At 44.2% G+C, this 13,368-nt stretch overlaps 1 protein-coding gene across 5 annotated transcripts in view; it reads left to right on the plus strand.

Annotated features, from left to right (window-relative positions):
* Nucleotides 1–6,462: 6,462 nt before the first annotated feature.
* HDAC4 (histone deacetylase 4) overlaps nucleotides 6,463–13,368 on the plus strand; it is a 288,250-nt gene continuing 281,344 nt past the window's right edge. For 4 of the 5 annotated variants that reach the window (XM_062002060.1, XM_062002065.1, XM_062002062.1 and 1 more), the window contains exon 1: nucleotides 6,463–6,574. The gene's annotated coding sequence lies outside the window, so the exon portion shown is untranslated. Of the gene's footprint in view, nucleotides 6,575–7,147; nucleotides 7,217–13,368 lie in introns of those variants that run through there. The other variant, XM_062002061.1, reaches the window with a different exon arrangement.

A 13,368-nucleotide genomic window follows, 5' to 3' on the forward strand; every position in this document is an offset into this window, starting at 1 on the left:
ATATTTTTTTTTAAATTGAAAAAGTAGCTTGTTGCTTTTTTGTCACATTATTTTTCTTACATTGGTTTAGGTTTTAATTGTTTTTCACCATCTGACACAAGATGTCTCCTTTTTTTTTTTCCAACTTGTTTTTGTTTCTTTTTTTGTGGTTGCAAGACACAGAATAGAAAAATAAATCAATATTTTCTCCTAGGTTCCCACTACAGAGACACACTTTTCTCCCAGCAGCTGCCATGGATGAAAATTCAAGGAAATAATGAACAAATATTTTCCTTTTTAAAAAATATATTAAGAATCAGAAATCAATCATTGTTAAACTAAGTATACACAGAAATTATTATAGCCTCAGCTTCACAAAGATTCCATGTTGATTTTAGCCTTATTTCTTTTTTATGTCTAAATTTAAGCCTTAGTGTGCCACTAAAATTGACCAAAACAAAAAGACAGTTAGGGTGGAAAAGAGAATTCTTTCACACTTTAACTCTTCAGTTTAATCAAGAGAGATTATGAGACAGTAAGAACTTTGGGGCAGTGGTTTGTAATAGCTGCAGAACATTTATTCTTTATATAATACAGTTGAGAGTGTAGCTGTTATTATTAAGCACATAGGGAGTTTATAAAACCCAGGAAAAAAAAGAGTTCAAAACTAATTATAGCAAGGAGATTTATTTAAAACTGTATTGCACTTAGGATAAAATGACTGCCAAGACAATCCCATGTACCTTCCTTAGCAGTCTTCATACTCATGCTTTTTTGGTAATTTTTCTACTTTTTCAGCTCATGCCTTCCTTAGACTGACTTTTTAAATAGCAGCAGCATGACTTTTCCTCACTGCAGCTGGAAGAAGGTTGTTGCCCCTGCCATCTAGGCTGCCTAGGATGGCTGTTTCCATAGATGTAGTTCAGGAATGCCTAGGATGGCATGTAGTTCAGGGACAGGCGATGCTGGAGCTAAGCTACCTGACATAACTGCAGAAAGCACATGGATGTGAGTTTGCAGCTGCATTACACCAAGACTCCACCAAACCTCCAGCATGGCAAATAAGTGAGGCTGTTGAATCTACTGTCACTAGTTCTTGCCTTCGGTGACATCATGTTATCTTTGATATTCCTGAAACAACGAGCACAATTTGAGAAACAATACATATGATGGAAGATTTATTAAAAAGTATGAACATGAAAGGGTGAGAAAATTTTGCAGAGTGACCTTTACTTTGATCTTCACTAGGATTTTTCTTCCCTCTTCTTCAAGGAGGGAATAGGGACTTGAATTTGTCCAAGACAACAGCAACAGCTTGTTTCTTAGACATTGGTTCTTAATGCTTCAGAACTTAAGCATTAAGTTCTGAAGTCCTTGATTGATGAAAACTTAATGAAGTGTTGGGTCTATGGATAAGCTGGAAAAATAGCTTCTGGAGCCAAAGATGGGCTTCCTAAGCCTCAACAGGCACTCTCATCAGTAAAGGAGAACCACTTTCTTCTCCCTTACAGCTCACACTAAACCAGATGGGACTGCTGTGCACAATAGACAGATTTTGCAGCATAGCAAAAAGAGAAGTCTCTCTCCAAGAGTTTTGCACAAAGATTTGAGGAGCACAGCTGAAGCAAAATTCACCAGGAAAAACAAAACAAAAAAGGTATGTCAGAGGAAAACACAGGAATGGAGCAATGTAAATTTAACATTCTCAGCTGTGTCTTCAGTCTGGTTGGTTTGTTGGGGTGTTTTTTTGATGGTAGAAAGGAGTAAATAAGTATGCTGTGGGAAGGATGCAGAACAGATGGGAGTGGGAGATAAAGCAAGGAAGGGTGGTTGGTGGGACAGAAATATGAAGGGAGAGCAGCAATGGCAACTAACTGATGGAAAGAAGAAGAGGAAACAATCACCAGGCAGCAATTTGTGTCTAGACTTGACTCTCTCTAAAGAAGCAAGTGGCACTGGCCCTTGGAGTAGGCCCTTGGTCATTAGACTCTAGAGGAAGTTCCTGGTGGCTTTCTTCATGACCCAATACTCTTTTTTTTTTTAGCCATGGAGGTGTTGGAAGAGGCAGGATTAGAGTGGAAAGCTGAGGCACCCTATTTTAATTTCACCAGATCCATGTGACTAGAGAGGGAAATTAGTTGGAGTGTTGTGATGGCTGTTTCCTGATTAAGAACATCAAAAATGGAACCATTCTTGACAAATAAGAAGTAGAGTGCAGCAAAAGATGAGGTGGAGGTAGGCGGGAAGTTCTGTAATTGCATTTTCTTTAAGTCTTTATGAATTACTTCTGCTAATTTAAAAAAAAATAAATTACTTCAAATGGCTTCTGAGTAAACTTTTAATCTGCAATTGCTGTAGAAACAGACTATGGTATATACAGGATTGAACATATAGGAAGAATACTTTTCTTGTTAATCTCTGAGCTCTAATTTACATGAACAATGACAAGGTTTAATTTTCTGTCATTATGCACAGGTTAGCCTAGACTGGATATTAATAGATACGCATATTCACACCCACAGCCACTAGTACTGCATCAATCAAATTTTGAAGAGAAAGCTTACGCTCCATGGCAACTTTTAGGGCACATTTTTCTTGTTTCCTCTTTTTAAACTACTTAAGCAATGCAGAAAGCATTGGAGGCAACTGATGTGGCCAGACAAGTAGTCTCTGCAGTCTGCAGCCAGGAGATTGGGTTGGCAGTACAACATCCAACCCTAAACGTTGAGGGTATGAGGACAGGGAGCACAGGCTGGATACCTCTGGGCTCCATTGCACTGCAGTGACCACTTATGCAAAAAGTCACTTTGGCAACCAAACCATTTTCTGGCTTGTACTAGGACTGGGGAACTGCAAGGTAGGTCCTACATTGACCACCTACCATTAGATCCAATGAGGAACTTGCAGGCTTTGCAAACGTTGCCTTGTCAGCTACACAGTCAGCATCAGTAAACTTCTGGCCCTAAAGCACTTAAACCCATGCATCTCTTGGCACTTTAAAAATATTTATACACATATATATACTTACATGTGAACATACAAACTGGCCCTGAATAACAGCAGAACAACCATATGAGGAGACCTAAAACCTGACCGAGGAACAACAAAGAAACAAGCCTGCAAGCCAATATAAGCTAAAAATGAAGCAAAAAGGACTTCAGCTTTATGCAGGAGCAGTGCTCTTCATGTCACTGGTGATCTTAGGTGCATGTTACAGGGAGAGTATTCCAAAACTTCAGGCCTTCTCCAAAGCAGGCCATGCTGCCTGTATGCTCAAGCTTAGAATAATCAAAATGTAATGTTTGTTCTCAGTTAACAGTAATAAATTAACCTCTTAAAAATAAAGTAAGACTGAAAAGCTTAAGTTAATGGGAGGCTACTGCTGATGGAACTGTCAGAGTAAATCTGACCTCTGTCAAGACCCCAGCATGTTATTCACAGCATGGGGAAAAAAAGCAACTACGGGGGTCAGATCAATATAGCGAGGACTTTTACATGGGTGGCCCTTTCAAATAGAAATGTAGTTGCTAAACATCTTGGAAAAAAAAAAGCAGCAGTGTTTATATACTATCCTGTATATGTAAATTCTGAAGGAGGGACAAAGTTGCTAACAATCAGGTCCTCAAACTTATGTAATTCCAGATGGTGAACTACAGGAGCTCATTTTTCTTTAAGGAAAATCTGAAAGTTTAAAAACAATTTAGCGAGAACCAATTAATCAAAACCACCACAAGTGTGCTGGGATGGCTGGCTATTAATATGAACGTTATGTTTCACATTGTCTTAGTCAACGATGTTAACAAACTCCTGGAAAGCTAAGTGGCAAGTCCCTGTAAGGCACAGTGACTTCATTCCAGGCTCCTGACAGCTACAGCAGACCGCTGTGTCCACAAGCCTGGTATTATTAACTCTGTGCAAATCAAGGACTTCACCTCCATTAAGTCCAAGAATCCTCTGGAAGCTGTACTCGGATGGTAGAAGGGAGGTTTGAATGCTGTGCAGATGGCTTTCATCTCAGACAGAATGGAACTGGCAAGAAAAGGGGTCATTATCTGGAGAGTTGGGTGGGGAGAAATCTAATGAAATTCAACAAGGACAAGTGTAGAGTCTTGTGTCTACGAAAGAAAAACCTCGGGTACCAGTAAGGCTGGGGAATGAACTCTGAGAGAGTAGTACGGGGAAAGGGATCTAGGGGTTCTGGTGAACAGCAGGATGCCCATGAGCCAGCAACATGCCCTCATGGTAAAGAAGGCCAATGGCATCCTGGGGTGTTTTAGAAGGGCTGTGGGCAATAGGATGAGAGGTTCTCCTCCTCCTCTACTTTGTCCTTGTGAGAAAGCATATGGAATATTGTGTCCAGTTCTGGGCCCCTCAATTCAAGGACAGGGAGCTGCTGGAGAGAGTTCAGCATAGGGCCACCAAGATGATGGAGTGGAGCACCTCCCTCCTGATGAAAGGCTGAGGGAGCTGGGGCTCTTTAGCTTGGAGGAGACTGAGGGGTGATCTCATTCATGTTTACAAATATGTAAAGGGTGAGTGTCAGGAGGAAGGAGCCAGGCTATTCTCAATGATGTCCAATGATAGAAAAAGGGGCAACAGGTACAAGCTGGAACATAAGATGTTCCAAAGAAACATAAGGAAAAACTTCTTCATTGTGAGGGTGACAGAACACGGGAACAGGCTGCCCAGATGGATTGTTGGTCTCCTTCCCTGGGGATGTTCAAAACCCACCTGGATGAGTTCCTGTGTGACCTACTGTAGGTGGTCCTGCTCTGGCAGGGGGTTTGGACTAGATGATCTTTTAAGGTCCCTTCCAAACCTTAAGATTCTGTGATTCTATGATCTTTGAGACTTAGACTTCTCTGGGCCATTGTTGATATCTTCAGTGAAGACTGAAATGGTTATCTAATGCACCTCAGGCAAGATGCTCCTATTAGAGTATGCCTCTCAAGTATTCACTGGCTAAGCTTTCTCATGACAGCCAACATAGACCCTGAAATATTTTGCTTCCCATGATACAGAATATTATACAACATTTGCTTTGTGACTTCTTAGTTTCAGGCATTGTGCTCGCCAAAGGTAAAACAATGAAACACAAATGAAATGAGAGTTGTGCCAGCCATGGGCTTGGCCAATGAAGAAACTGCAGCTACAAAAGACTTGACAGTTCAATAGGGTAATTCTTTAGAAAATAGAAAAATCAATTAAACAGTGAAAGGTTGCTAGGAAAACACAGGTAGAGGTAAGTAGGCTGAACAATTCTCTTTTTTCCCTTCATCTTGCTAATTCAGGCAAAGACTTTGAACTATGCTCTCTCTTTTTAATTTTTTAATGTCTTGATTTAGCCATTTGCTATTAAAAACAACGTACGCAGCAGTAATTTTTTTATAGACAATACTTGATGGATAAAAATACAACACTTCAGGAGTGGGATCTTGGATGCAGAAAACTGATTAAAAAGTTTCATAGTCTATTAAAATATATGTAGCTGCCACAGCTTGCATTTTCCATGGTGTTTCCAGTTGATCCATCTCCATCAGTATCCTGAGAATCAAAAAGATCCGCAGTTTTAGGTATGTCAAGCTACCTAAGGAAAGAAGACAAAAAGAACACTTAAAATTGAGTTCTAGTATTCTTACCAAACAATTATTTGAATTTCTGTTTCTATGAATTTAATTTATATAAACATTTATTTTCTTGTTACAAGTGAAAGAATTAACTTTGAAAGAATGCATCACCAACTACAGTTGTTGCTTTTCTGTTCACCACCTCATCTTTACCCTAGCCAGTCTAATCTAGATTTGAGTTGATATTTCTGTTACATTTCCATCTCTTAGGAAACGGGTGCAAGTGTGGGGAAAACTAGAAGCAGCAGTGAGTCGAGACAGGGGAAGAGAGGAGTTTGCTGTGCTTTGCACGACTTTCCAGGAGCAGCTGCCCAGTGCTGCGCTGGAGTCTCTTCGCGTCCTGATGGTCCTTAGACCCGTGCCGTTTGCTCTTGGGGCCGAGGCGCTAGGGTGAGGGCAAAGTCGCCAGATGGGATGGGATGGTGCGAAGCCTCAGAGCTCTGGCTGACCGCCAGCTGTTTGCACAAGCGAGCCGAGCAGCCTCATTTTGGCGCGGAGGCGAGGTGGGGAAGCAAGCTGGCAGCTGAGGGTCCCTGCCCGCCTGTGCCTCGGGACGGCGCGGGTACCAGGCTGGGGGCTCCGCGCGAGGCTGCTCCCTGTCGCGGAGGGGCCGCGCGCCACACGCCGACATGGCGGCCACCAGCTCGGGCCCGCCGGGCCGCGCCGTCGCCTAGGCGATGGGCCGCGCGCCACGGGGCGGGGCCGCGGGCCGGGGCGGGGCGCGACTGGTTCCCTTCCCCCCGGCTGGATGGGGGGGGCGGGAGAGAAAAGAGGGGAGCTGTGGCTATAAATAAACTGCGCTTCCTGATTGGCCGGGGGAAAAATGGTTGCACCACGTGACTCTCCATCTAAAAATTCCAAGATGGCGGATCCCGTCACGGGCTGAGTCCGTCGGTGGCGCGCGCGCCTCGGTGTCCGCGCTGGAGCCATCGCCGCAGAGCTTCCCCGCCTCGCCCGCCGCCACCCAGGTCAGTACGCGGGGCCCCGCCGCCCCCGCCTCCCCGGGCCGCGCCGCGCTGTCCCCGCCGCTGCGCCGGGCTGGCCCTTTAAGGCCGCTTTTCTGACCGCCGGCTTTTAACTGCGGCGGGGGCCTCTCTCGGCCGCCGAGTTCTTGAAGGGAGCGGCAGCGCGCGGCTGTTTCCCCTCTGCGCTCCAACCGTGAAGCGCGGAGGGTTCCGGCGGGGGAGGTGATGGGCAGCTCCCCACGCCAATCGGCTTCGCCCCTGCGGAAGTGGCGGGTGGATTTGAGCCGCTCGGCGGCTCCTGCCGCGCGCTGATTGGGCAGTGCTCTGGGCGGGGCGGGCCGCCGCGCGCCATCGCTCGGCATGGGTGTAGGGGCGCGGTGGGAGGGCCGGGGGCGTGACGGGCAGCGCTCCCGCCCAGTCAGCGCGCCGGGCTTCGCCGCCGCTCGCGTTTTTGTGAATGAGGCGGGTGGGGCCGCCGCGACCGCAAGCTCCGCCCCCTCCCTCTCTGGCCCCGCCTCACCCCTCCCGGGCGGCCTCGGCTCCTCCCTTCCCCCCCCCACCCCCCACCCCCCCGGTAACCCCCCGGCGAGCAGCGTCGCCGCCTCGGTGCTGCGCGGGGCTCGGCGGGGAGCGATGCGGGCGGTGGTGAGTGCCGCGGGCGGCGGTGGGGCGGAGGGCTGTGACTAGGATGAGGGCCCGGGCCCGGGGGCGGCGGGGCGCGGGCGCCGGACGGTGCGGCGGGGCGGGCGCGGCCGCCCTGCGGCGGGGGCGACGCCCGCGGCGGGGCCCTGCGGCGCCGAGCGAGCCGCAGCCCCGGATCGGTTCTCTCCCTCCTCTCCGCCCTGAGAATAACGCGGGACTTAGGGAAAGTTTCTGTTGGGGCCGGTTCCTCCCGCCGGGCTCCCCGCCGGAACGCTCCCCACGCCGGGCCCAGGGTTGCCAGACGGGGCAGCGGCTTCAGGGCTTGGGCCAAGGAGATCGCTCCCGCCTCCCGTGGCACCAGCCTCTCCCCCAGAACCCACTGAAAATGGCTTCAGGAGAAGAAAACAAGGATTCTCCTCAGCATCACTGCGCTTTTTGGAAGTCCCGAGGTGACGTTGGGCTGCGAGGGAAAATGACAGGTCCGAGCCGGGGCAGGGCTCCGTCCTCAGCCCCAGGCTACGGCTTCTGCTTCCCGAAATACGCATTTTGGGGAGCTGGTGGTGAATAAAGTGCGTGTGCCTCTACGAAATGTCAAATGTTGGTTCATGCAACTATCAACTATCAAAAAATAAATAATCTTCTAATGTATGTGGAGGAGCAGGAAGGGAGGTGTTGCAGAGCAGTTATGTGTGGGTTTTGCTGCAGGAATTTATCAGGAGAGATGCTGTGCAATTCCTCGGCTCCTTAAACGTTATCTTTTGGGTGTCTGTGGTGTGGGGAACACAGCATGACATCTTAAGCAAGCATATGTATTTACATAACAATTATTTGATATTATTGCTTTGTGCCATGGACCGTTTTTAGGGGAAGTAAACCTGCCCTTTATTTAAAAGACTTATGAAATCGTTTTGTTCATGCATTTCATGATAGTGGAAAGCTTGAGGAGTTTTATTTGCATTATTATTTGTGCTTGCTTGCTTTGGAAGATTTACAGAAATTGGACTTGTCACCGCAAATGCTTGTTTTCTGGCAATAAGAGAGGATTTCACATTACAGGCTTGCCTGATATTTCAGATCTAAAAATGTTCCTCAGGAGTGGAATCTGTGTTGGGAAGGTGTGGGTGGATTCAGGATGTGCAAATGGCTTGTAAAATCCGGGATGGGACGTGCAGCTCGAAGTGGTGGAGCTGAGTACAAGCGTTCGTTCTCCTGTCGTTCTCAGTTTCTTCTTGACAGGCAGCTTTACTTAATACTTGTTTCCAACATCTGTATTCTGTTGCCTTCATAATGTGAATTCGAGGTTGAAGAGATGGAGCAAGTATTGTTTTGGCCCTTGGTGCTACAGTAAATTTCACTATCAAGCGAATAATCTCCTTGCCAATATGTTTTGATTTACTAGTATTATGTACTGTCAATAAATGGGACTTGTGCTGTGTTTGCTGCCATCAAAGTGCTTTTGTTGTTGCCAAAAGCTACCTGGAGTTAATTATCAGAATTGGACTTTTTTTTTTTTTTAATGGCAACATTTTTGAAAGCTTAGGAGCTCAGAAGTTTATATAATAATCTGTTTCTTGGCAATGTTTCTTTTTTTCTTTTTTTTTTTTTTTTTTGTAATGCAGTCTGAGTTTTCTAATTGTTTCTGATATTTCCACCACCCCTGTATGGAGTTTGCATCCTCAAAGCTGCTGTTGTCTCTCCGTGGCCTCTCTGAAAGAGTTAAGAGGGCACTGCATTAGGAAAGCTCAGCTGCTTGTATACAAATATACAGCAATTACAAGGCAACAAAGTTATTGCAGAATCCCACTGTAACCATGGCAACGTGCTCACTGAATTACATTTGGAAATGTAAAATGCCACCCAGTTAGAAGGAGTAAGTTTTTGAGAGTGCAGATTTTCTGTATAAAACACAAAGTGTAAGACGCAGCTTTCCAGGATTATGTGCGTTTCTTCGTATTTAGACAGCCTGTTTTAGCAGTGCATCTGACAGATTTCCATTGCTGATATTAAGTTATGCCCTCAGCTGTCTGACCCCTCCCCCCCCAAAAAAATGCCATAATCTTTAAATCTTTCCAATTTAACTTTGCCATCTTGTAATTTCTTTGGTTTGCTTCAGAAGTTTTAGAAATTGGACAGATTAGAAAATGCATGAGATACATTTTGAAAATTACCTCGGAATACCTGAGGAATTAGCCATTTAGTTAACGGGATGGAGGCTTGAAAGAAAAGCATATGTACAGCATGAAAGCTTTTATTCCTTTGGGAGGAAATGTTTGTTGAACAGTCTATGTTCATTTAGTGCGATCTCTAACAGATTGTCCTAATGTAGAAGAAAAATGGTGGGGGATGAACTGTGAAACCTGTAATCAGAACCAAGAGAAAGCAGTGAGGAAGTTCTCAAGAAGTCCAGGGAGTGTCCGTTGGCCCCAGGTCAGGAGACAGCAGGTTGAATGCAACAAGATACTCATGTGCCACACAGAACTCTGTCATGGATGTTGGTTTCCTTTACTGCTGCTGTTTTGATGGTGGCTTACTAGAAAAAAGAAGACAGAAAAAAGTAGTTTCTTGCATATGTTAAAATCTTTGTGTTGGTTGAGATGCATTTTTCTGTTATTGCAGAAAAGGGAAAAACAACATCACTTAAAATGAGAGTTTCTTTTAACTTGTTTACATACATACTTGAAGACTGATGAACTATTTCAGAAGTTATCTAGTAATAGGAGCTGATGAGAGATATTTAGGTGGATGCAGATTACAATGGGTTGTCTTGAAGAAATACGGTCTTCAGGGACTTGAACTTCAGGCTGCTTCCCAAACCCTTGGGCTATCTACATTGGAAACGGTTTGTAGGTCGTATGGATTACAAATGGTTTTGGAAGGAACCCTTGTCCAGCCTGTCAGGTCTTGGTCCACCGTGAGCAGATTGCAAACCGCAAGGCAGGCAAGCTTACTTCTCGAAAGCTGCAGCTTGAGCAAATGTTCTGTTCCCATGGTGAGTGCTTGGTTTTTCTCTTCAACTTCTACCATGGGCAGAGGTGGAAGCACAGCGGCAGCCTGTTCACAATCTGTTGAAAAGGTGGAGATGGTCTCAGGCATCAACCTTTAATATAATTTTGAACTGCAAGGACAAGTAGGACTTGTTAAAAAGAAAGGTTAAAATTGAGCAGGAGTGGTAGTTTAGACTGCCCTTGTAATCTCTCTTCGAAATGGCTTTGTACTTTCTGGAAAATACACCATAAGATGGCTTTTAAAAAGTCTATCTGTGATGCAGAAACTTGGTACAATGCCTAAAACTTGCCCACTAGGATAATTTGTAAGTTTCAAGTCTGAGGAAGCTACAGACTTTCTATACATTAGCATGCCCAAATACATTTAAAACAGTGCCGAGACAAAAATTTGACATCAAGTACATGATATGATGATATGTGACAAGAACAGATCTTTTAGGCCAAATTCATGCATCTTCCAGAGCTGAGAATAGACAAGAGTTTTAAAAAAATATTTGCTCACAAATGTGCTGATCAAATGACTTGTGCAAAAAGGAGTTAGGATGTTGAATACCTTCATTTTTTTGCACTTTTGTATTGCTTGAAGCATTCCTTTAGTGCTTGTATGCCATGCTGAACCTTTGTAAGGTCACAGAACTAGCTGTTCTCTTGTTTTCTCCAGCATACAATGTGTTTGTCTGGGTTAAGCTGGGTAAGTGTGAGCTAACATGATGATCTCTTTAGGGTCTGGAAACCAGAATGCTAACTGCCCACCTGTGCCAACTTAATCTTGGGGTTAAGCATTTCTTTAATGTCCTCTTCTAGTTAAAGAAGTGATTGTGTTGCATTCCTTGGCATTGTATGCATATGTATTTACTGGAAATAAATACTTCTTGGCATTGTATGTGTGTGTGTATATATCTCTCTCTATAGATACATATATATGTATAACATAAAACCTCAAACCTTTGGGGCCATATTTTCACTTGTCTTGCATCTATGGTTGAGTACAGACGGTCATATGACAAGAATTGTTTAGTTACTGAATGGTATCTGTTGCTAGTCTGTTCCAAATGGCAAAGCTTGTCACAAGCCGCTAAGAAATATTAATTGAACACGTTATTTTGGCACTGGTAATGACATTTCTTAAATATTTCTGAATGTTCTTTACTCTTCTTGCTGGCTTCCTTAAGTTCTCTTGTTACTTCATTGCTTCTTCAGTTCACCTTACCTTGTTTCCAGTTATCCCATTGTGTTTCTATAATCTCTTTCAGTCCTGCTACCTAGGCTACAAGCCATTGGGTTTAAATTTTATCAGACTCCTGCTGGAATCCTTTGAGTGAGTGCTTTTGTAAAAGCATGTTTTACTGGAGGGGGAAGCTAATAGGATGTCTTGTCACTGAATTAAAAATTTCAGTTTTGGGCCCACTCCCGACTGCATAGCTTCTCTTTTTCAGTTACCTTTGCTTCCAGGTTCCCCATCTCCAAGCATACCAATGCATTAAAGTAATGCAAGGAACCTGGTTCTCCTCAGCTGGCTTGCTAATCAGAGAAAACTGGGCAGGGGGAGGAAAACCCCCATGAAAATATATGGTCTTGCCTCAAAATGTTTAAGCTGAGAAACAACAGAACCACTGAAGCTGTCTGCTTTAATACTTAGAAATGTGGTAATATTGTTACCTAGTAAAAGAGGTAAATGGTCTTTTAAAAATTTAAAGTAAAAGCTGTGTGTGGTGGGGAAATAAATGCATCTCAGCCTTTTTGTGTGACATTGTCTCTTCTGTATGTTGTCTCTATATTCGAGTCCTTTGATGAGGGAACTCCTCAGGCCACTCTAGTAATTAGTGCCACTCATGTTTTCATTATGTTATGCAGAAAACTGAATTGGGCCAGGTTTTCTTGATCCTGCAGTGGACCATGTTGATAAGGCAATATATAACAGATGATTCGTGAAGTGATGCTTGTCGTTGCCAGGACTGCTTGAATAGCAAGCAGATTTTGGGCAATGCTTCTTCCCTGGAAACACTTGGGCTTTTTTAAACTTTGGGTTTAAACCAAACAGAGAGAAAAGACAAATATGCTCTGTATTTCTGTCTGTGCTAAAGGAGCTGCCTCACAAAACTGAGAAGCAGCTGAGGAGGAGAGGGGAAATAGATAAAATAAGGCGGGTAGAGAAGCAGAAAGGCATACAGGTTGCATAATAGTGTTGAAAAAAGAGAACAAGTAGGAAAAGACCGTAAAGTGTCTTGGAAAGCTTTACTGGTTTTCTGTTTGCAAGGAATTATAGTTTGGCCTTACTCTGTAAAAACCTGGACCTTCTTTTTGTGGCATTCACTACTAGACATATCTTGATCAACCTCATTTTCTTTTTCTTCATATTTTCCTATTGGATATTACCTCAGAAAAGTTTGCGACCTGATCTAGGTGACCCTGCTTCTGCAGGGGGGTTGGACTAGATGATCTCTAAAGGTCCCTTCCAACCCTACCATTCTATGATAAGTCTGATTAAAATCTACTTAAAACTGCAGTCTACCAGTGCAGAGGAATGTGTGGTGTCTCATGGTGATGGGCACACTTTACCTTCTGTCCTTGTCAAAGGATCAAAGCTTTGTTCCTTGTACTAGAATTTAAAAATAAAGTTGCATTTTGAAAATTATGTCTTAGACTAATAAGAAATCTCTTTCTAGTTTGGTCAAAATTAGGTTAATTTTTTTTTTTAATTTACAAAACTTAAGTGTCCTCTGAGACAGCCATTTGGTTTGGTTGAAGACCAGAAAGGAGACAGTGGTGGGAGGAGCAGGAGGCTAAAGGCAATATGTGCAGCTAATTGGCTTAGACAAGGTCTGAGGAAGTCCTTTCTTTGTTGCATCCTTACAGTAGTTTGGACGAATCCATGGGATGTGACCAGGTGTTGCTCTGGCAGCGTGCTGCCCGTGAGGTGATAATGTCTAGGAAAAGAGTCCACAAGATTTTTATCAGTCTGTCCTGTGGATATGACTTGCTCAGATGGCAAATTGAAGGCCCTGCCTTAGGTACCATCTGGTTGTCATGTCTGGGTTTGTTGCTGTGTCCACCCTCTTATTTTCTTTCCAACTTGATCTCTCAGATCTTTCCTGGATGTGTGTATCAGTACATTATTATAAAAAACAGTAAACTGCTGGATGAAGGGGG

The sequence above is a fragment of the Colius striatus genome, chromosome 9 (assembly GCF_028858725.1).
Source record: "Colius striatus isolate bColStr4 chromosome 9, bColStr4.1.hap1, whole genome shotgun sequence".
NCBI classification, from domain to species: Eukaryota; Metazoa; Chordata; class Aves; order Coliiformes; family Coliidae; genus Colius; species Colius striatus.